General features: G+C 35.2%; 2 protein-coding genes across 4 annotated transcripts in view; one reads left to right on the top strand and one right to left on the bottom strand.

The window, feature by feature from the left end:
- LOC135220925 (uncharacterized) overlaps positions 1 to 14632 on the bottom strand; it is a 43010-nt gene extending 28378 nt beyond the window's left edge. For 2 of the 3 annotated variants that reach the window (XM_064258575.1, XM_064258577.1), the window contains exon 1: positions 14489 to 14632. The gene's annotated coding sequence lies outside the window, so the exon portion shown is untranslated. Of the gene's footprint in view, positions 1 to 1155; positions 1359 to 14488 lie in introns of those variants that run through there. The other variant, XM_064258576.1, reaches the window with a different exon arrangement.
- LOC135220927 (uncharacterized) overlaps positions 1 to 23584 on the top strand; it is a 241443-nt gene that overhangs the window by 108705 nt on the left and 109154 nt on the right. The gene's annotated exons all lie outside the window — the stretch shown is intronic.

The raw sequence follows: 23584 nt of genomic DNA, 5'->3' as shown, positions 1-23584 counted from the left end.
TATATATATAATGATATATATATATATAATAAAAACTTTCCTACATATCATTAGGAAAATCGTTCTATGAGTGTTTTGATTCATCCTCTCTGTCTCTCTTTCTGTCTCTCTCTTTATATATATATCTATATATATATATCTATATATATATATATATATATATATATATATATATCGACGTGAAATTCTGACATTTCATGTAGACTTCGGTGCCTGTGATAACTGACAGCTCATTTGACAAAATTTGTTCGAAAAATCCCTGCTTTCAGTAATGCAAATTTATGTTGTGAAACAAAATGTTCATAAATAGCAGATACCTTATTGAAAATATTTCTTAGTGGAGTTACATTTATTGTGTGGATTACAAATGCAAATCCGCGATGAGTGAAATACTGTGAAACATTTTTAAATTTTTGCAGAGGTCTAAAAACAGTAGTCAGAACGCTTGCCTCAATAGCAAATGGAGCCGGAGTCGATTCTCCACGGAAGCAAGCAAATGTAGACGTGGTCCGTAAAAATCAATATACATACATACATAATATATATATATATATATATATATATATATATATATATATATATATATATACAAGTATATATATATCATATATGATATATATATTATATATGTATACATTATATATATAATATATATATGTATATATATACATGTATTATATATATATATATACATATATGTATGCATGTATGTATATTGATTTTTACGGACCACGTCTACATTTGCTTGCTTCCGTGGAGAATCGACTCCGGCTCCATTTGCTATTGAGGCAAGCGTTCTGACTACTGTTTTTAGACCTCTGCAAAAATTTAAAAATGTTTCACAGTACTTCACTCATCGCGGATTTGCATTTGTAATCCACACAATAAATGTAACTCCACTAAGAAATATTTTCAATAAGGTATCTGCTATTTATGAACATTTTGTTTCACAACATAAATTTGCATTACTGAAAGCAGGGATTTTTCGAACAAGTTTTGTCAAATGAGCTGTCAGTTACCACAGGCACCGAAGCCTACACAAAATGTCAGAATTTCACGTAGTTTTACCAAGTATTAGATGTTAGACGTCATTTAACCGTGGGACTTGTTTATTCAGCAATAATTTTAAAATGATAATAAAAATAACAAACGAACCTGCATTTTTTTTTCTTATTCGGCAAGATAAATATTTCTGTTCCAGGCGGATATACGACCGATTCAGTTTTTCGGAGACTGAAATCCTATGTTCTTTTTGAGTTAAAGAGCTGTAGAAACAGGATTCTGGACCAAGCCTACGAGGTAATTTCTGTTGAGAAGGATGTGAACGAAATGTTCCCAAGTTGAACTAGCTTTGAATTACAGTAAGAGCGAAGTTGCCTGTGGGTTGAGTTAATAGATTTACACAGGTGTTGAAGCCCATCACGGGACCATGAGCTGATTTTCCCGAGTTACTGACGCAATGAAGGCCGAGTGTCCATTTTGGAACATTCGATGTTCTGTCAGGGGGTTATGAGTCATTCGGGAAAGGTGTTGAGTGTGCAGTAAAGATTTTACCAGTTTGTGAAATCATGAAATGTTCGTTAAAATGCTGTAGATTGTAAAGCAGCAATTCTTGTAAGGACATAGCGTTGATGAGTGGATTTACATGAACGGAAGTTTAACTTAGTGTAGGTATTTTTGTGTTAGTAAAGCGTGTTGCTTCGACGTATAATCTCATAGTTCATCTGTGTTCAGCTAATGTATTTGTTTAATAAAAGAAACAAGGGCTCCCGAGGGATTAATTGATATGGCTGGCATTATCTTCTTCCTATCGGTGCTTAAGCCTACAATTGAATGATGTGAAATCTAGGAGTGAACATTTGTACTGGTACTAGTTTTATTTTTTTTAATAACTTGATAGCACAATTACTTGTAGAACAGTTTTTTGCCACAGAAATTTGAGTGAGGTGTCTACAGAACCCTTTAATTCATAGCATTCTTGCGCAGTAACCTTAGAACTCATTTACGTAAACATTTTTGCTTTTGTTTTTGCTGAAGCAATTATTGCAAGAACTTGTATATTCATGAGATTTTTGCACGAAACTTGAGAACCCATATACTGATAATGTTATTTTGTTATAGTAATTTTTGCGAGCTAACTTCATTAGAACTTGAAATATTGTGATGAGATGAGTGGTCACTGTGTCAGTGTATGTATCTTTTGACAGTAGTGCCACTTCTGCCTCTGTGAGAACAATGAATGTGTACGTGGATGGTGGAAGAAAGAATGGAGGTGTGATTCGTGTAGGTATTTAGGAGCAAACACAATGGGTAAAATAGGATTAGAGAAGAGGCGAGTAGTAAGGTTGCGCGTACTCGGAAATTCGGTAAGAGATTTGGATTGTCTGCTGAACCAAACTGGTAATGAATGAAGGGATTATGAGCTAACACTCCTTTGTGAAAGCGAAATATGGATGCTGCATGCTTATGGAAAAAACACTAGAAAAAACATTTTCAATTGTTTATGTGGCACAAAGTTGATTGAAAAGGTGACACACTTGGGGTCACATACATAGCAGAATTAGCCAAAGGGTTTCTGTAGGCGTAGGTGAAAAGATAGAACAGAATACAGTATTTTGATATGGTTGGCCATTGAAAAGAACGGAGGACGGCAGATGTTGGTGAACGGCAATATTTTCGAATTGAGAGACAGGAGGGGAGGAGGACATATCCAGGTGTAGGTGTATGCAGAGAGACATTTATTTGTGGACGTTTTCTATACAAGAGTGAGTAAGCGATTCAGGAGCTGAAGTAGGGATACGGCAGCGACGTTTTTCTTAATGGAGTCACGAGGAGGAGGAGGCTATCCAGTGTAATATGGCGTTGTGGGATATCTGACCTAGAACATCTGCTCTCGAATAAATAAGTATTAAAAGGGAAATTATCATGTGAGTGCGTGTTTCTCCCTTCATATTATTAACTTAGCAATTTTAGGTATAAGTAAACAAGATGTAGGGATAGGCCAGATTTTCCCGATAGATTTTCTGTTTTTGAGTGTTCTTTATCCAATCTCCAGTGATACAACAATATTTATCCCATGCTATTTTTATATTCCAGTCTGAGTCAGTAAATGGTGGAGTTCAAATAGTTTAATGGTGTAACTAGCTGAAAATGAAGGTGTCTGAGACCAAGGGAAGGGCGAAAAATGACATTAAACAGAGAGGAAAGGATAGGTGGCTTGATTTGAGATTGCACGAGAAGAATAAAGGTCCCCGTCGCTAGTTCCTTGTAGCTTTTTTGTCCTGGATAACAATGTTACACGAATCTTATGGTACCGTTGTTGAAAGGTTTGGAATATATTTGATCAATACTACTAAAAATTGTTTATGATATTCATGGGGGTTGTGGTTCAGGTTACTTGGAGAGAAATGGAAGGAAAATATTGTTGCTTGTTTACGAGTGTTCGTTAACGTCAGAGTATGACGCTCTGGGTTTTGCCGTGAAAGCAGAAGCAAGTTAGAGGCCTTGTTCTTGTGGTCCTCTATCGTTGAAGTCTATTTTGTTACAGCGTAACGCTGAGTCATTATGTCATAACACTGCAAACAGAAAGAATACTACGTTGGACACGATATCTTGATTTAACATTACACACATATATACTATTACATTTGTGAATACTTTATATTATGATAATTTTTTGTACCTTAAGCCATTTTCCCTACCATGAACCTGCGTGCGGCAAGTGCGGCAAATTCCCCAGTATTGGTCGCTTCAGACACCTAAAGAAAAGTCTGTTCGACAGGACGTCGAACTTTGCGACTTTCTTTGGGCCGTGCATATCCTTTGGCACTTAGTCATGCTTCCTGGATATACGTAATCTTTCCTTTCTAGTACGTCTCTTGCTACCCTGTCAAGCGTTACAAGTGTCCCTCTCCTCCTCCTCCCGAACATTTTGAATTAAAACTTTTCACCACATTTGGTACTCTTATTATTTTCACATGGCTACGTCATTTCAAAAACGCGCTGTTCCAACTTTTCAGCAAAGCTAATCCATTGACGACCTCTGTGTCTTCCCATTTCCCACCCTTTTAAATTTACTTCCACTATATACTAAGTAATCAATTTTCAAACAGCTTCAACCCGTTTTCTTTAACTTGCATTTAACTTCCACACTTCATTTCAGTTTCCCATCTTTCATTCTAATCCCGACTTGATAGAGATTCCAAGTCCTCTATCAGAATCCACTGTAGTAACCTCCATTACCTCTCAATATTTTTCCATCTGTCATCTGCATTGGCATTCATTCCTCCATATCTAAGTTTCCATTCACCCTTATAACTTTCTCTTCTAGGAATCTGTTAAATTCTTTCACTAATGTCTTCCATTCCTCTTGACTGTGCCCAATCAGTACTGTATCAACGACAAAATCAATCGTTTTTCACACCAATCATGACGCCTTGTCTTTTCCCAAAACCTTTCATTGACATCTTTTGTCCTTTCCTTGACTTTTTTTGTCACTTCCTTCATAAAGATACGAAATAGGAATGGAGACACTATAGTTTCTCGAACCCACTTTTACTCTAAACCTGTCACTCTCCTGTCTACTTACTCCAACATCTTCATCTCGGTTATCAGTGACAATTTTGATCACTTTACAGGTTGATCTTCTACACCATAATCTCAAACCACATACATGTATGTGCCCACTAAACTCAGTATTGTAGATAGAATTTATAAGGTCACATATATCAGTTTTACTTTTAAACACAGATGTATTCTTTTCATCCGTATCTTTGGAACATTTTCTTCATACAGAAAGATCTTACACAGACATTTTCACTATATTACGGCAACATTTTGCTTACACCCATTTTAACTTCTGGAGTCTTTTCATTCTTCACACTTTTAACTAAATGTCATTACCTTTGCAGCTGTCACTTGCCAAGAATTCTCAAATTTAAACTAAACCCTTCCACTCTTGCGTCATTCCCCACAAAACAGTCCAAAATACAATAGTATCCTCTTCATCTACCTTTATTATATTTTCTTCAGATAGGATATTTCAAATTTTCTCTTTATTCTAAGATTCGTTTGCCCTTCTCATCCTGAAGTATTTGTATACTGCTGCATAATCATTTCAACTGTTTTGTAAATGATCTAACTCTCCCCCCCCCCACAATTAACACTGGTAGCCCTATCATATCACATTATTCATTCCCTTTTGCTACCCTCTCGTCTACACAAATGCTCCCAGGTGTCACAGAGAACTTTTATCTCACGCCAAACTCAATCTTACCCAAAGAGTTCTTGGACAAAACATCTGATCTTTTCACCTGTATTTTCGGTATTCCTGATGCAACAAAGTGATTATTCTACTTTAGCTGTTCCTCCCTGAGACGGCAGCTTGGGATAAGTGGCGATAAGTAATTCTTTGTATTTTTACAATTCACCATTTCGAATGTCGTTTCAGTTACATCGAACATACACATCACTTCCATAAAGAATGGTTGATTCGACAGTCCCTCCATACATTTCAGCATTCTTCCCTTAACCTGTTCACGTATTCTGTGACTCACGTCGTCTTTCATTACCAGTAATATTTAGAGTTAGTTAATCCATTCTTTCCACATCCACAGTAACATTCGATTGCTGTGTCTTTCGGGTTTCTATTTACTTACATGACCTTACTCTGTTCACATTATCTTAGTTTCTCGTTTTGCAAAAACTTCAGACCTTTTTAGTAGTTTCAGCTTTTCATACGCCATTCTTGCACATTTTCGTATCCCATAATTTGGCACGTACGTCTTCTACCATTTTTTTCAGATTTTTGCGTCACCCCATCCAGAATCGCACATGGAAAGATAACACGCCCTTGTCTTAGTCACTTTTGTCATTCAGACCATATACACTGCCGCCTAAAGTTTTTAAAACTTTATTGCTCTCGGCACCCTGCCTTCTACACCATTCATCTCTAACACACTCTATATTGCCTATGGCAGTTGTCATAAGCTTTTTCTAGTTTCATGTATCACATACAGTTTTTCTTATTACTTTCAAACCTATCATATAACTACCTCAAAATAAACATTTGGTATACATGTGCTCTATCTTATCAGTCCTCCTGTCGTTTGTATTTTAGCTAGAATCTTGCCATGCACCATTCATCTCTAACACACACTATATTGCCTATGGCAGTTGTCATAAGCTTTTTCTAGTTTCATGTATCACATACAGTTTTTCTTATTACTTTCAAACCTATCATATAACTACCTCAAAATAAACATTTGGTATACATGTGCTCTATCTTATCAGTCCTCCTGTCGTTTGTATTTTAGCTAGAATCTTGCCATGCACCACCATGGCATTTTAAGTTAAATACGAATACTGCAGTCTCGTCTTGCGCAAAGGAACAATTATTACTGTTACCCATTCCTCATCCAGACATACCTGATATATACACCTGGTCAAAGATGTAATATCACTCTTATCACTGTCCTGCAGCAGCTTGCTTTCACATAATCCTCCTGTCAACTCGTGGTATCTTTCCATTCTTTAACTCTGTTTTGTTCATCTTTTCTTCCTGACACATTAAATCCTGATGATACTCACTTTTGGCCTCAGGACTTCTCTCTTTTCAGACATTTCTTTTATTTAAAGATCCATCTGATCATTAACCTTCTTCTCCGCATTTACATCCCTTTATGACAACTTATTCACCGCAAAGCACTTCCTCACTTTTCTTAAAAACCAGTCCCACTTTTCTCTCTCGCCTTCTCTTGACCTCATCCCTTATCCTCTCGCATTTCTATACGATCTTCCCCTTTATATTGCACTTGCACCACTTACAATTTTTCCTTTCACTAAACTTCTGATTTCCTACTCCAACTGCTCAATAATTTTATTACCTGGCTCCATACATGTAAAACCACATGACGCCTTGTTCACTCTGACCCCATCAAGGAATTTTATGCACTCCACAAGCTCCTTCATCTTCCGTGCCACCACCCTACCCAATTTGTCATCCATTCTCTCCTCTGTGTTCCCCTCACTTCATTCTTATTCAACTCACTTGTCTTAATAACCTTTCCAGCTACATTTTGAAACCTATCATATATCAGATTGCTTTTCCGTTTATTCTTGACTATATATATTTTTCTTCAGAGTAATGTTTTTAACAATCAGGCCCCTCTCCAAACAGGTTCATACTTAAAAATACCGATATCGATTTATCCTTCATATATATAATATATATATATATATATATATATATTATATATATATATATATATCTATATATATTATATTATAATATATTATATATATATATATAGTATATATATATATTTATTATTTATATTTATATGTAATATATATATTATATATATAAATTCATATAAATAAACATACAATATACTATATAGTATATATATATATATATATATATATATATATATATATATATATGTATGTATGTAATATATATATCGAGCTATAGATGTCCTTTGATATCTAATTTGCTCTACCTCAAAATTGATATATTTTCATATATGTTAACCGAAGGGGAATTGTTTCATCAATAAGAAATTTGTCAGCTCACAGGCGCGAACCATCGAACCAACAAATTGAGAAAGAGCGAATTAGACATTAAAGGACATTTCTAGGGCTGAGAACTAGAAGGGCCAATGTCATAAAACCATGTTTTCAGAAAACGCATTTAAAATACTAGCAAACGTACCCATCTACGATGGGTGATAAAATACGGGTGCAGAAGTGAAAAATTTATATGTACTATTTGTTCAGCAATATTAAAATAAGGGCGATTACATGAATAGTCTCTCTCTCTCTCTCTCTCCTCTCTTCTCTCTCTCTCTCTCTCTCTCTCGTAATGTAATTCAAGGGACGATCACTGAACGCAGAGAAATTCTTATTCATTGTTGTTTCCCTTCTTTTAATGATATTCTCTCTCTCTCTCTCTCTCCTCTCGTCTCTCTCTCATCTCTTAAAGTAAGTGAAGGGGCGATCAATGAACATAAAGAAGTTCGTATTCATTATTGTTTACCCTCTTTTAATGATTCTCTCTCTCTCTCTCTCTCTCTCTCTCTCTCTCTCTCTCTCTCTCTCTCAATGTAAGTCAAGTAACGAAGACGGTGATGGGATTATCGGATTACTTAGCTCTCAAATCACAAATTATCTCCTTTCTTTCGATAGCAAGATAAAATGATAAAATTGTAGTGCATTAATGTCGTTAAATGGCTCTCTCTCTCTCTCTCTCTCTCTCTCTCTCTCTCTCTCTCTCTTGTCGGTGACTTTCATTTAACGGAAAAGGGATCTTGATTGGTTCGTTTCTTTGTCAATTACTTTGCACGGTGATACGAATAATAAAGTATCTTTCTTTTCATTATGTTACTGCAAAGACGCAACTTGTATGTCAGTGCGTTATGGCTACTGATAAAATGCTCTTATGATCCTGTGTCTTCTAAAAAAGAGTAGAAGTAGGAACTTGTCAGTTTCCTTTTTATTATGTCCATTGGCAGGATCGAAATTCCGAAGCAACATTACCAGGCAGTACTTCTTAACGTTATTTTGTGTACTGGCAGTCCCGATGGATTTAAGTTATTAAAAAAATCTTGCGGATATTGATGATAATTTTCATCTTCTATTGTGTCCGAGCTGAAATATTCGCGACTTTCTCCGGGGAAGTTGTACAGAAATTATATATGAAAAATCGTAAAGTAACTAAATCTACGGGAATAACCAGCCTCGTTTCACGGCCAGAAACAGCTCCGTTTCAGGGAATCCCTTCTCACCCCCACCCCCTACAAAGGCGGGGGTTAGGTTGGATGAAACCCCATTACAAACCATCTTGGGGGTCCCCACCATAACCCTGCCAAGTTTCATGTTCATCTGACCAGCCGTTTGGCCGTGATTGAATGACAGACGGACATTACGCCCATTATTATAGTATGATTGCTTCCTTTATTAAAATTCAGGTAAGTACAGCAAACGAAAGCTTTTTTTTTGGGTGATTGCTTAACTTATAACATTGGCCATTATAGCACTGAAACAGAGATAAATTTCTAGTTTAGTGACGGTCTTAACTACAATTGGCCATTTTTTGACATTGGCCCTTTTAGTTCTCAGCCCTAGATTTGTAGCTCGATGTGTGTATATGAATCACGGTAATGTGATATGACATACGTATATATATATATATATATATATATATATATATATATATATATATATATATATATATATATATATTATATCATATACTTCAGCTATTGAATATTAAAAATATATATATTCAGAATCCGTAGACAAATTGTAAAAAGAAAAAACGGTTTTCAGTTGGGGTGATTTCAGCGAACAGGAATAGTGGACTGTATTTTGACATTGGCCACGTGTAAGGCAGAGTATTCAAGGCAGATGTTCATTACCAGGAGTTTGAATTTTGTTAACGAGGTGAATGAATTATGATGTCCTGTCGTTATACGTGAATGAGTCATGGTTGTCAAAAACATACTTCTTAGAAATTTGGTGACTTCGAAAAACTAATTTGCATAATATGCATTACACGTATTTCTCTCTCTCCTCTCTCTCTCTCTCTCTCTCTCTCTCTCTCTCTCTCTCTCTCTCTCTCCACAGAAAGACAATTTACACATTTTCCCCTCAGGGTTTTTGACAACTGAGGTCTAAACAGTAATATTTGACATTCACCCAGACCGGAACCATAGCAGTTGTCTGTAAGGTCACTATTCCAAAGTTCTGATTAATTAGTAAGAGGGACTCATGTACTGCATTCGAATATCTCTGTGACTAAGTGGACGGGCGACACGATGACGATTGAATGCGAACTAAAAAGTTCTGAAACGCAGTTTTTGTCAGGAATAATTATTTTAACTTTTCCCTAAAGAAGCAAGAGAGCCCACGCTACACACACACAGAGATACACACACACTTACACGTACGGGTATAATAACATCCTGTTAGGGTTTGCTAGAGCATAAATAGTAGTTGATTTATGAAATGTAAGACGATTTGGAAGTGACAGTGATAAAATAGAGTAGAATTCCGGTTAGTGACGTTAGAATAGGTAATAAGTAGCCAGTTTGTTGCAGTGAAGATAGGAGTACATGAAAACAAATATACAACTTCTATAATCTGTGGCTTCGTGGAATTTTTCTATCACCTGAAAGTTTTGTAAACTATGTTGTTGGGTATGTACAGGGTTTGGCAACGAAGCAAATATTGATAGTAGTTTCCAAAGGGAGCGAGTTTAATTTTGCATTTTTTTTCAAGATGTAGTCGATTTGTAAAAGATCATCTAACATTTGCAAGGACATTAAAATCGGAGACAGCAAAGACCCAGCCACTTACGATCTGGTCTGGTAAAAGAAACCAAAGTCATAACAGTTATTCGACAGAAACAATGTTTACACTCATCAGGTAGAGAGAAGAGAGAGTCACAAATGTCAGGTCTATTTTGAGGTTGGATTAGACGCTATCAATGGCAGAAAGTTATTTTGTAATTGAAATATAAGTGATTAAAGTTAAAACGTACGAAACAAGGAAGGTTAAACAAAACACACTAGGTCAGAGGGAAAGTTAATAACTTTGCAAAAAGGAATGACGTCAGGAACAGGGAGCCGTGTTAAATCCTAGCTCGTTATGAGTAGACAGTTGAAAGAAACAGAGAAGGGTTGGACAGTGACAGGAGTCTTTAGAGAGGGGTGGCTTAAAGGTGAATATGAAAAAAACAGAGGTTTTGCTGAGCAGTAGGGAAGATAGAGACAAAATAGTAATACAAGAAAGAAGAGGCTTGATTATAAAACAGGCAGAAAAGTTTAAATACTTAGAATCTACTTTAAGCCAAGAGGGAGTATGTGAAGCTGAAGTTGACAGTAGAGGGCGAGATAAAGTGACGGCAGATATGGAGAGATGAGGATTGGTGGAGGATGATGCCTTTGATAGAAGGCAGTGGAGAAGGCGCATCAGGCAACCGACCCTTTAATGTAGGGATAACTGTGGGAAAGAAAAAGACAGTTGAAAGAAACTTAGAATATTGGGGATAACAGTAGAATGAGCAGGGAGATCAGGGTTATTGTCGGGGGGGGATGCAGTCATATGTAAGTAGGCAGGTGATATGTATGGTTTTGTTTGAATGAGATTAAGTTGAAGACGGGAAAATGTAAGCATTATTTGGATGAAGATAAAAGGCCTTGCACTAGAAATATGCCATTGATGATTAACAAGAGTGAAGTGTGGATTTGAACGCGGGAAAATCTGTTTGGTCAGAGGAAAATTAGACAGTCTTAAATAAAACATATGAGCGTACTGTTTGGATTGTATAGCGGAATATTGCGCTATTGTAAAAAAAAATTGTGATTCGCTTGATGAAGGTGGGTTACGTGGAGAAGGTTCGTCTTTCAAAATTTTGTGGCAGGCTGAAGAACGGAAGCAGGTCTCTTGCTGTGATTTTGCTCATAAGTATTTGTTTTTGAAAGTTTTCTAGGGAGAATCTTGTGTAAATACAATGCATAACTGATTTTTGTTAGCATCTTCAGAATAAGGCGACTCGGTGTCAAACTCGGTGAAAATAAATTGACAGGTACGAATACGATGGTGTCTGTAAAAGTGATAATAGGTTCAGCACGAGAGAGAGAGAGAGAGAGAGAGAGAGAGAGAGAGAGAGAGAGAGAGAGAGAGAGAGAGAGAGAATAATTCGCCTATTCTGTGTCTGAGAGATGTCAATGCAGTTTCATCTGTAGAATTTCCGTCCGTAATGAAGCACGTTAGGGATTCAATCTTTTATTTAAACGCATTTATTTCAAATTCATAGTAGTTTATAATTGTGCATTATGGTTTAATAGCCTACCATTTATTTATTTAGTGACGTTACATTGTGAAAACTTACATAGCATTCCGACAGGAAAATGAGAAAATTTTGAGAAAACTAGAAAAAACAATATGTCCAGTTCATTCACGAATTATTATTCCGTGGAAGAGTATATCTACTTTGGATTGTCTTATTACGTAATTACGTGTGTGCGGGTGTTGCACATGATATGCATCCACTTTTTAATGTCTTTAAGGCTCGAATGATTCTAGAAGCCAGGGAAAGGAAATTATACGCATGAGCGAAGTTGTGGGAAAATAAAATGTCGTGAATGAGTTTGGAATGAAAGATGTTTGCAGTGATGATTAGGCATGGTGAAGAGGAACTATAAAAATACTAAGAGTTTGCAACAGGAGAAAGTTTTGAGTAAATGTGAGGAAAAGTAAGGGTATGAGAGTACTTTGAAGTGAGAAAGATGGGACATGGAATATTAATAAGGACAGATCGAAGAATCAAATGAACTGATTCGTACAGGATGCTGGTGGAACGAGAAAAGCGGCGAGTCGCGTAAAATAAAAAAGTAACTGGCATTGGACGGTGTGGGCTGGGTTGGGGAATATGTGAAGTGATTTCAGAGCCAATGTTTCTAGATAGAAGTGGGGTGTAGGTGTGGAATTTGAAAAAGAGACAGGTTGAAGTAGTGGATATGAATTGATTTGCATAGTACCTACATGTTGTATACGAAAATGTGAAAGAGTGAGAAATGTGGAGATGCGAGGGCGTTGTAGAAGGATTGAAGTTGGTGGAGGGATGTGTCCATCTTTTGAGATGCTTCGATCATATAGAAAGAGTGGAGGAGGACGGATCGATGTAGACAGCAGGTGCTGATGGTCGGTTTTAAGAGCTGGTATCTATTTTGATGTACCAATTGGGAAAGCTGACAAAACACACGAATATCATTACATTTTTCACTTAGCCTAACTGTCGTGTGTGCGAACAAGCAGAATAGTATGGAAGAGATTCCCAGGAGTTTAACGCAGACGTTAATGCAACTTAAAGCGTCATGCACCAGGACGTTAGTATTTATAACTAGTATTGTTGGTTTACAACATTCACGTGGAAACTTATAATTATGCATTTATGGTATTGTATCTTTCACTTGTTTTTATCATTTGCTCTCTCTCTCTCTCTCTCTCTCTCTCTCTCTCTCTCTCTCTCTCTCTCTCTCTCTCTCTCTCTCTCTCTCTGTGTGTGTGTGTGTGTGTGTGTGTGTGTGTATGCACATAAGGAAGATAGATTGATATTAAAGAGAGAGAGAGAGAGAAAGCGAGAAAGAGGAGATTGCCTACGGTCTTTAAACGCCATGCTTCGATGCTGATAACGTTTTTTGACGCATTGGTGTGTGTGTGTGCGTGTGTGTTTGAGAGAATAAGTTCAGTATTTTTAACTTTATACTTTGATGACGGCGAAGTTTGGGAGATAAGTTGTTTATTGAATTTCAACTTCATGTTTCGATGTCAAAAATATTTGTCTGGCGTTATCAACGTCGGTTTATTGTGATACGATTTTTTTTAGTGTGCTAACTTTTATTATCCGACCATTTGCTTTAATTTTCAAAGCCTTTTTTGCACCTTCCTTATATAGTTGTCATAATATCGGCGATTTTTTTGTAACTAGTTCTGTTATTGGGGGACGGGACCATAATGTACGTATTGAGATCATATTTATTGTTGGTCATTGCTGAATCACGTAATTAGCTTTTAAAGTTTATAATATCTTAATGAAAATTAATTTCACGGTTAAATCCTGTTACTTCATTTTCATTGACAAAGGTTGTTACAAAAACAAATGTGAAAACTCGCAGGTGAAAAACCTCCGTCACCGACGGGTATCGGCAGCACCAAGTGTCACCTACGCGGTGCTTCATGGAAGGTGTCATAGCTGATTGGCACTCACTGTCCCATCTTTGGTGACCGGCGGGGGCATTTTTATGGATTTAAATGTCTGTTCACTTCCTCATTTCGCGCCTAAGTTTCCTATGTCGTAGAGAGAAATTACGTGTCAGTGTATTCTGAATCCTTGAGAATGTAAACTTTACACTTGACATTTTGCTCTTGGAATATTCGACTTTTTCATGTAATGGAACAAAGTTCACATCTTAACTCCGTAAGTCAGTTGTTTTCCCGTTAATAATTTCGTAGTTCTCGTTAATGCTAAACTAAGCTGTCTTCCATACATGTCGGATCTGCATGAAATAGCCCAAGAATTTTGGGCAATTGGCGGGGTGTAATCTACTCTGCCAGAAATATAAGAACGTTGTTTTTATTTAACTTGGTTGTGCTTTCAGAACTGGTGGCTGTCGACGTTTGGACGTTCGTTGAAAGGGCGAGCAACAGATCTCGTTCCGATTCGCTAAATGTTTGCTAATAAGTGAGAGGAGATTTAACAAGTGTTTCGAGACTTATTTTGGGTGTGTTTGATCTAATCAGGTGGTCAAAAAATTTATAAAAAAACAGCTGGGCAGAAAAGAGGCACCCATGGGCCTGACACTTGCTTCTTATGCCACAGATGCTGCCCAAACAGATGTACACTCGTTAACTTGCACTTGTCATTACTTTACACATTTGTGTTCACATTTGTGACCACCTTCAGGCGGTGCTCGGTACTTACTTGCTTTGGGTGGTGTTTCGCAGAGGTGGCGAGAGCTGGAGCCCACAGAGGAAGATGACAGTGGGAAGAGGATTGCAGGTGCGACGCAGGTGTTGCTCTGGGCCTGCCAGCTCTCAAAACACATGTGGTGTGAATAAGGTCGCTACGTTCGTCGTACCGGACAGGCGGACGATTGGAACCTCCTCCCATTATCCCTCCCCCCCCTTTCGCTAGTATCCCGGTAAACCCCTTTTACAACTCCCCTCCCCCCTTTCCTTCTAGCAGTCATTAGCTCCGCCCCAACGTGAATACAGCTTCTATACTCGAAATGATCATCAGTTCATGTCCTTTCATTGTATAAGGACCTTTCACTTCAAAAGGACATTGGCCACGAAAATCACATATACTTTTCTTCGTTTTCATTTGATGATTTATGACTCGTGTCCCTTTCTGTGGATTCTTGAATGTTCCTGTTTTCCAGGGGCTTAAACTCCTGGGGGTACAGTACCCAGCTTCCGGGAAAGCAGAAGATAAAAAATCAGTCCACTTGTGAAATATGCGAAATTCTTCGTTGTCTCTTTTTCTCAGTAGCTCTAGTGGCTTGAACATTCTTTTATGGTTATTGTGCTTCAGACTTAGCATACATAATGTATAATGGTATGATGTGTATGAACACGTGGGTGTGTACATATGCCTCTGTGGTCAATGCCCACGATGTAAAGCAAATAGGCATATATGATTATCGTTTAATGTATTTCCACATTGCGTAAGTTAATGAATTAGGTCTGTTTTCACATAGAGAAACACTTTTCTGCATGGTGGCTGGTTTGAACTCAAATATGCGTATATCAAAATTAGTTCCGTCGTAAGGCTTCATTTACCAAAGGTAATTACATCCACATTGATGTAATATGCTAGGCCGAGAGTAGCATATTATATGCTCTTAACTTTGCTTTTTGTAAAGGTGTGTTGTTGATTATGAAACAAACATCATGGGATATAGCCCAGTACTCAACGTTCATGTTTCAAGTAAGCATGAAAGAAAAACATTTGTGGCAAAGACTGCATAAATGGACGATGGGTGTTTATCAGCGAGACAAATGTTTAAGTGATAAATAAATTGCTTTTGAGAACATGTGAGAGTAAACGAAACTGTACCTATCACTTGATTTTCATTATTTTAACATAAGTCTGAGGAGAGTGACGGAAAAAGCGCAGTTTTTGGAAAGTCTGTGTTTACCCTGTTCGTCTGTAGTGAGCGTTATAAATTACGGTGTGTGTGAGAGAGAGAGAGAGAGAGAGAGAGAGAGAGAGAGAGAGAGAGAGAGAGAGCACGAACTGAACAGGCTTTTAAAGAATTGTGTAAGCATTATTAGGTGGATGTTACAAGTCAAAAATAGAACAGAAGGTTCTCCTTTTGACGCAGCGAAGAGATGTTATAGCATTAGCAAAGCATTTCATTTTAGTTACGTTTCTTGAGTTCTCTTGATTCCTATGAAATAGTAATTATAATAATAGTACTATTTTTGCCGTTTAGAATCTTCCTATCACGAAGGGCTGGAGTGGCATTCGATTCCAAAAATCTTTTCTTTCAGTGTCACACAGTTTCCCGAACACTTCAAAGTTGCATCATTAAATCGTTGGAGCTTCAGAAATTTAAACTAAGTACCAATGCACTTACATTGAACTGACCCTCATCAGTGTCTTCGATAGTCTTGAATGTTTAATTTTGTTTGTTTTTCTTTTCCGTGCTGTATGGCATTCCCTGTTGGAACCTTTTGGCCGGGCCTGGTTTTGCAGTTAGTGTTCCTGCTATAATAATAATAATAATAATAATAATAATAATAATAATAATAATAATAATAATAATAATAATAATAATTAATAATAATAATAATAATTAATAATAATAATAATTAATAATAATAATTAATAATAATTAATTAATAATAATTAATATAATAATAATAATAATAATATTAATTAATTAATTAATTAATAATTAATAATTAATAATTTAATAATTAATAATTAATAATTAATAATTAATAATCAATAATTAATAATAAATAATAATAAATTAATAAATAAATAAATTAATAAATAAATAAATAAATAAAAAATAAATTAAATAAATAAATAATAATAAATAAATAAATAAATAAAAATAAATAAATAAATAAATAAATTAAATAAATAAAAATAAATAAATAAATAATAATAAATAATAATAAAATAATAATAAAAATAAATTATAATAATAAATAATAATAAATAAAATAAAAATAATAAATAATAATAATAATAATAATAATAATAATAATAAATAAATTAATAAAATAAATAATAATAAATAATTAATAATAATAATAATAAATAATTAATAATAATAATAAATAATTAATAATAATAATATAATTAATAATAATAATACATAATTAATAATAATAATACATTAATTAATAATAATTACTATAATTAATAATAATAATACATAATTATAATAATAATAATAATTAATAATTAATAATTAATAATAATAATAATAATAATAATAATAATAATAATAATAATAATAATAATAATAATAATAATAATAATAATAATTAATAATTAAATTAATTAATTAATTAATAATAATTAATAATAATAATAATATTAATAATTAATAATAAATTAATAAATTAATAATTAATAATAATTAATAATAATTAATAATAATTAATAATTAATAATAATAATAATTAATAATAATAATAATAATAATTTAGGAGAAGACCCTCTTTTTAAACAAATTCAGCTGAATAAAATGGCAGAATTCAGCGAATTAATCTTATATATTATCTTTTCCATTTTTCTTATTACTCGCTTTTCTGGCTCAGCGATACTTAGCAATAATTGGCCAATATGTATTATCCCCAATATTAATATTAGCCAATTATTGCGAAGTATCGCTGAGCCAGGAAAGCGAATAATAAGAAAAATAGAAAAGATAATATATATGATTAATTCGCTGAATTCTTCCATTTTATTCAACAGTATAACAATAACAATAACAATAACAATAACAATAACAATAACAATAACAATAATAATAATAATATGGTAATATATGCATAACAATTAAAATACAAGTTCGCAATTTTTGTTTATGTTTTATGAGAATACGAAGATTTTTATTTTTATTTTGGAAAGTTGCTTATTGTTTCTGTGAGTGGCAGCACTATTGAACAGTTTCGTAAACTCGTAAAAGTCTACGGACATGAATATCATGGTTACATTAAAGCTGGAGCGGACGCAAAATTCCCGAGACGTACTACACTTTACTCTGTTTTTTTCCATCTGTCCATCCGCCTGTGGTGTTTTTTGTATGGTAACACTGCGTCCCGAGCTTTAGATAGTTACATTCAGCTGACATTCAACGATTATAATAACATCCTATTTCGAATATTAACGGTGTAATTCGCATACAGTAAATTATTAAAACACTTTTCAGTTGCAAATGTACACCCAGATATCTTTTTATTTACCTAAAACTTACACATAGCGTAACTATCTAATGCCCGTGACGCAGTGTTACCATACAAAACCACCACAGGCAGATGGACAGATGAAAAAAGACAGAGTATAGTATAGTATTGCACCAACCCCCGTTTTTTTTGTTTTTGTTTTTTTACATGCTGCTAGGTTAGATCATCTCCGGAGATCCTACAGTAATTTGGGTGTGGGAAACATAATGAGATTATTTTAAAGAAGATTCTGTGGATAATTTTAAAGATATGGCGTCCCGCCTTTTTTCAGAAAAGGTACTGTCAAGCACAATAGTTCGTTCCCTCCGCTGATCCAGAGTGAACACGAATCCGCGACTATGAAACCCAGAAGCAGTTGAACAAGTAACTAACGGAGCATCCAATAGATGTTGCGCGGTCAGGCCAAGGAAGGAGGAGTGGGCAGCTGGTATTTTTCTTGAGCATAGAGTAAAGTATCCATAATCTATTAACGTTAATTAAGAGAGTGGTCGTAAACATTTTGTTGTTGACAATACTGGGTTTGAGTGTAAAACGTGCATTTAAGGAAATATGCGAAATCAATATGAGACTAAAAGCGGTTAGGAACTCAGTATTTATGAAATAGCATTTCTTATAGATTATTAAATCTTAAATACTGACATGACTGTCCACGATATCGATACAAAACTTTCACCAACAGTGTTAACGGTGGTGTTCTGTAAGCAGCAAGCCACCTCTTTATATATATATTATATATATATCTATATATATATATATATATATATATATATATATATATATAAATTATATAGATAGTATATATATATCAGCAAATTTGCAAAATTTTCAATTCACTTACTTTTTTGAGGTAGCAACCATACACACAGATACATGTCTATATACTTATACAATTCATTTATGGGCCAACCTCCATAGAGAAGGCGGGCGATGTGGGCAGTAACACTAAAAGATTACGGTTATATATCATTTTCTTTATTTACTAAATGTTAGTAACTAAAACAACATGAAATATTAGGATACTTTCACCAATATAACAGGTTCATATTTGGTGGAAAAGACAAAACCACAGAATATAACAAGACAAAGATAAGTAGAGAGAAAGAGAGAGAGAGAGAGATAACTTATTAAGTTCTTTTCTAGATTCTGGTGTGAAGAAGCCTCGTGTTCTTATTTTCTTCCTAGCACCAGGTCAGTTGCAGAATATCAGTTATTATCAATTTTACTATATTTCTTTCGTAAGGATATTTTCATCCTTGTTTTCAAGATGCATTGTAATAGAAAATAACTTAACTCAATTTCTGTGTTTCAAGAAGCAAAGTAGTTTTCTAGTGCCGATGTAGTTATAGTTAATATTTTATTGTAGGAATTTAACTTTTCTCTCCTGTGAAGTCAACTGTTGTGGTCCTTGCCGTTCCCTGACCATTTCCTGTCTTAGGGAGGGTTAGGAACCACTAGCTTCTACCTTTGCATTGGCGAGTTAAGTTGCCCAGTATATGGCCATTCGTAGGCTGCAGCTTTTAGCTCCACTAATTCTATCAGGGCTTATTTCTTCTACCTTTTGGACCGCCTTTTAATATTCCAGCCTTAGTTTCTTAACTGCTGTGATCTTATTCTGTCTTAAGTTTATTACCTTAATCTGTTTTCCTTCCTTTCTTGGAATGAAGCGCGTTTTGTATTCCCTTTATTTCAAAATAACAAAATAAAAGTAGTGATATTTACAAAGCCTTCTATATTCAAAATTTAAGGCTTATTTCAGTTTGACTAAATGTTAAACTAAAAAACCATCACATTGTCCGACAATCTGGCAGATAACTTTGAACCATTATCACTTTTTTTCATTTAATTTTGAGATACTATAAATATTACTTTTCACTTTAAACCTTTGAAATATGCATGATCTTCCAAAACATTAGCATTAACTGGTAATCTGCATCTGTGACCTCACACAGACGATCAGGTATGGAATCTACAGTTTATATTATTTAACAGAAGTGTGGGTTATGTATTTGATTTCCCTGAAACGTGTTTTACGCAGATATTTTTTTTTTTTTTATCGAGCACGCTTCTGCAATACATTTTCTTAACCTTGCATGTTATGTCGTTTTCATTGTTGTATTTATTATTTGGCGACATTATTGACTCTGTAATTGTTTTTAAATTGCAACAGTTTCTTCGTTACACATCTTTGAGAGACACAGTATTTAATTGTTGTCATTATCATCCGTATTAAACAGTATTATTTACATTTGTGTTCTAAGGATGCGTTCACACCAAATGCGTCGCCTTATATAGAAATGGGGTTGTTAGGATTTTCTACTTTATTTCTATATTGGATTTCAATTTACGAATCAAGTTATGCTCCAATAAAATTGTACTCCTTTATATCTGATTTTCACTTTTATATAGGACAAAATTTAGTATAATTAAATTTCGTTTTACCTTTTCTTTGTATGCATATGATATAAATTTAAAATCTTAAAACTTACCTATAGTTTTTGAAAATCATTATGGTTGAGTAGTTGATTCTGATATATATTATATATTATTTCCCTTGATGTCTCGGCTAATTCATTTAGAATTATATCTTTTAGTTATTTTGTTAAATTCAATAAAAATAAAACGTAGCTTAGAAAAATGGTCATTTTTTGCTCAGTTCTAATTGCCCGCCTGTAGTTAGTATTGTTTTTCTTGTAGACAAAAAGGTAAATAAAGGAAAATCCCTAAATATATTTTAATAGATAAGACGATAAGAGACCAACCAAAAAAGATACGTACTGCAAAAAAAGATCCCGTAAAAAGAGAGAGAGAGAGAGAGAGAGAGAGAGAGAGAGAGAGAGACCTTACCTTACAGACCTTACATCTTGTTCGGGTTGCCCCAGGTCCCTCAGTGTGAGGCACCTCTAAAGACTACCAGAGAGTTGCTAGTACATCTTCCGGTATATTTTGCATCTTCCAATCTTGGATGGTCTGGGATGCAGTTTAGATATTTGTCGAGCTTATTCTTAAACACATCTACGCTCACTCCTGATATATTCCTCAGATGAGCTGGCAACGCATTGAATAGACGCTGCATTATCGATGCTGGTGCGTAGTGGATTAATGTCCTGTGTGCTTTCCTTATTTTTCCTGGTATAGTTTTGGGCACTATTAATCTACCTCTGCTTGCTCTTTCTGATATTTTTAGTTCCATGATATTTTCTGCTATTCCTTCTATCCGTTTCCATGCCTGAATTATCATGTAGCGTTCTCTTCTCCTTTCTAGACTATATAATTTTAAGGATTGTAGTCTTTCCCAGTAGTCAAGGTCTTTAACTTCTTCTATTCTAGCTGTAAAGGACCTTTGTACACTCTCTATTTGTGCAATATCCTTTTGATAGTGTGGGTACCATATCATATTGCAATATTCAAGTGGACTACGAACATATGTTTTATAAAGCATAATCATGTGTTCAGCTTTTCTTGTTTTGAAGTGCCGTAACAACATTCCCATTTTTGCTTTACATTTTGCCAACAGAATTGCTATTTGATCATTGCATAACATGTTCCTATTCATCATCACACCAAGGTCTTTAACTGCTTCCTTATTTGTGATTGTCTCATTATTAGGTCCCCTATATGCATATAGCTTTCTTTCTCTGTCTCCATAATTTATTGATTCAAATTTATCAGAGTTAAATACCATCCTATTTACCTCTGCCCAATCATATACTTTGTTAAGGTCTCTTTGTAGAGCGTTCCTATCTTCATCACAAGTAATTTCTCTACTTATTCTTGTGTTGTCTGCGAAACTACTCACTACCGAATCCTTAACATTACTGTCTATGTCTTCAATCATAATAACAAACAGTATTGCAGCTAACACCGTACCTTGCGGCACACCAGATATTACCTTGGCTTCATCCGATTTCTCATCGTTTGCAATAACTATCTGTTTTCTGTTGTGTAAAAATTCTTTTAACCATCTTCCTACTTTATCCACGATATTGTGTTTTCTAATTTTCTTCGCTAATATATTATGGTCTACTTTGTCAAAAGCTTTTGCAAAGTCTAGATAAACCACATCTGTTTCATTTCCGCTTTTCATATTTTTGAATATGTTCTCACGGTGGACTAACAGTTGGGTTTGTGTACTTTTTCCGGGTACGAAACCATGTTGTCCTTTATTAAAAAAATTATTTTTTATTAAATGTTTCATAATATTTTTCTTCATTACCCTTTCATACACTTTCATAATATGTGATGTTAGACTCACAGGCCTATAATTACTTGCCTCTAGTCTTGATCCACTTTTGAAAGTAGGGGTAATATATGCTAATTTGTGCTCATCATAAATCTTGCCTGTATCTACACTTTGTCTTAATAGTATTGCAAGTGGCTTTGCGATAGAATAAACTACTTTCTTTAACAAAATAGCAGGGACTCCATCAGGCCCTGCAGCAGCTCCATTTTTAATTTCATTAATAGCCTGCACAATATCAGAGAGAGAGAGAGAGAGAGAGAGAGAGAGAGAGAGAGAGAGAGAGAGAGAGAATATCTTGCAGCAATTTATAACACCTAGAAACAAGGCATGATTAAAAATCTTTCAGAATGTTTCCTGCTATATTTTGATAAATCGAAATATCTCTTGTGAAGTATTGAAAATCAAGGAAAAAGCGAGAGATATAGAGGAGAGTATATGAACTGGGTATTCCAGTTTGAAGAAAATGTGGCCTTACCTGGCCTTGGCAGCAGCTGTTGTGTGACGTTGTTGTCTAGATGTTGTTTGAAATACGGAGAGAAGTCTAAAGCAAGGATAGTCATGTTGTTTATAGGCTGCCTATTCACTGGTGAGGTTCCTCCTAATTACTGATGATGGAGGTGAACAGCCCAAGGAAATGGAATTGAACGAGAGAATTTCGGCCTTGCGAGACACCATCCAGTACCAGAGAGAGCAGCAGGTGAACTTGGACAGGATAATTTTTCAGCTGCAACAGAGGCTTGACTACAATGGAGAGATTCAGAAGGTGGGCGGAAAGGAAGAAAGCACTCGTGTGATCCAGATAACTCAGGAGGTGTTGCAACAACAGGCCTGGCAAGAAAGGGCCCACTTATTCGAAGGTGAGACGTTGTTTGTGAAGGAGAACGATCAAGTGAAGATGGAAAAACAGCAGCTGGAAGACAAGATTCTCAAGACACAGAAGAAAATCAGCAGTTGATGGATTACACAAAGGAAATTGGGCAGAGAAACGATTCCCTATGTGAGAGGATAAGGGAACCGACAGTGCAATTGCCAGAGGCAAACTGCCAGGTCGAGAGGCAAGAGAAACTGCTACGACAGAAGGAGAAGGACCTGCAGATATAAACCGAAGAAGCGGCGCGGATGGCGAGGCTCGTCCAGGAACGAAAAGACGCGATCAAAAAGCGCTAATCCGACAGGAAAAACGCCGAGGTCAGGTTCCAGCTCCTGCAGAAGGAAGTGGAAGACCTCACGAAGAAAACGTGTGGACTCCATTGTGAAGTTCAGGTTACGAAACTGAAGAGAAACGAGCTGAGGTGCCTTCTAGAGGAAGGAAATCATTGCTTCAAGTCGCTGGATAGAAAGACCGGT

Source organism: Macrobrachium nipponense, chromosome 2 (genome assembly GCF_015104395.2).
Source record: "Macrobrachium nipponense isolate FS-2020 chromosome 2, ASM1510439v2, whole genome shotgun sequence".
Lineage (NCBI taxonomy): Eukaryota > Metazoa > Arthropoda > Malacostraca > Decapoda > Palaemonidae > Macrobrachium > Macrobrachium nipponense.
Note: the sequence above shows the minus strand (reverse complement) of the source record. Positions and strands in the feature narration are given on the sequence as shown.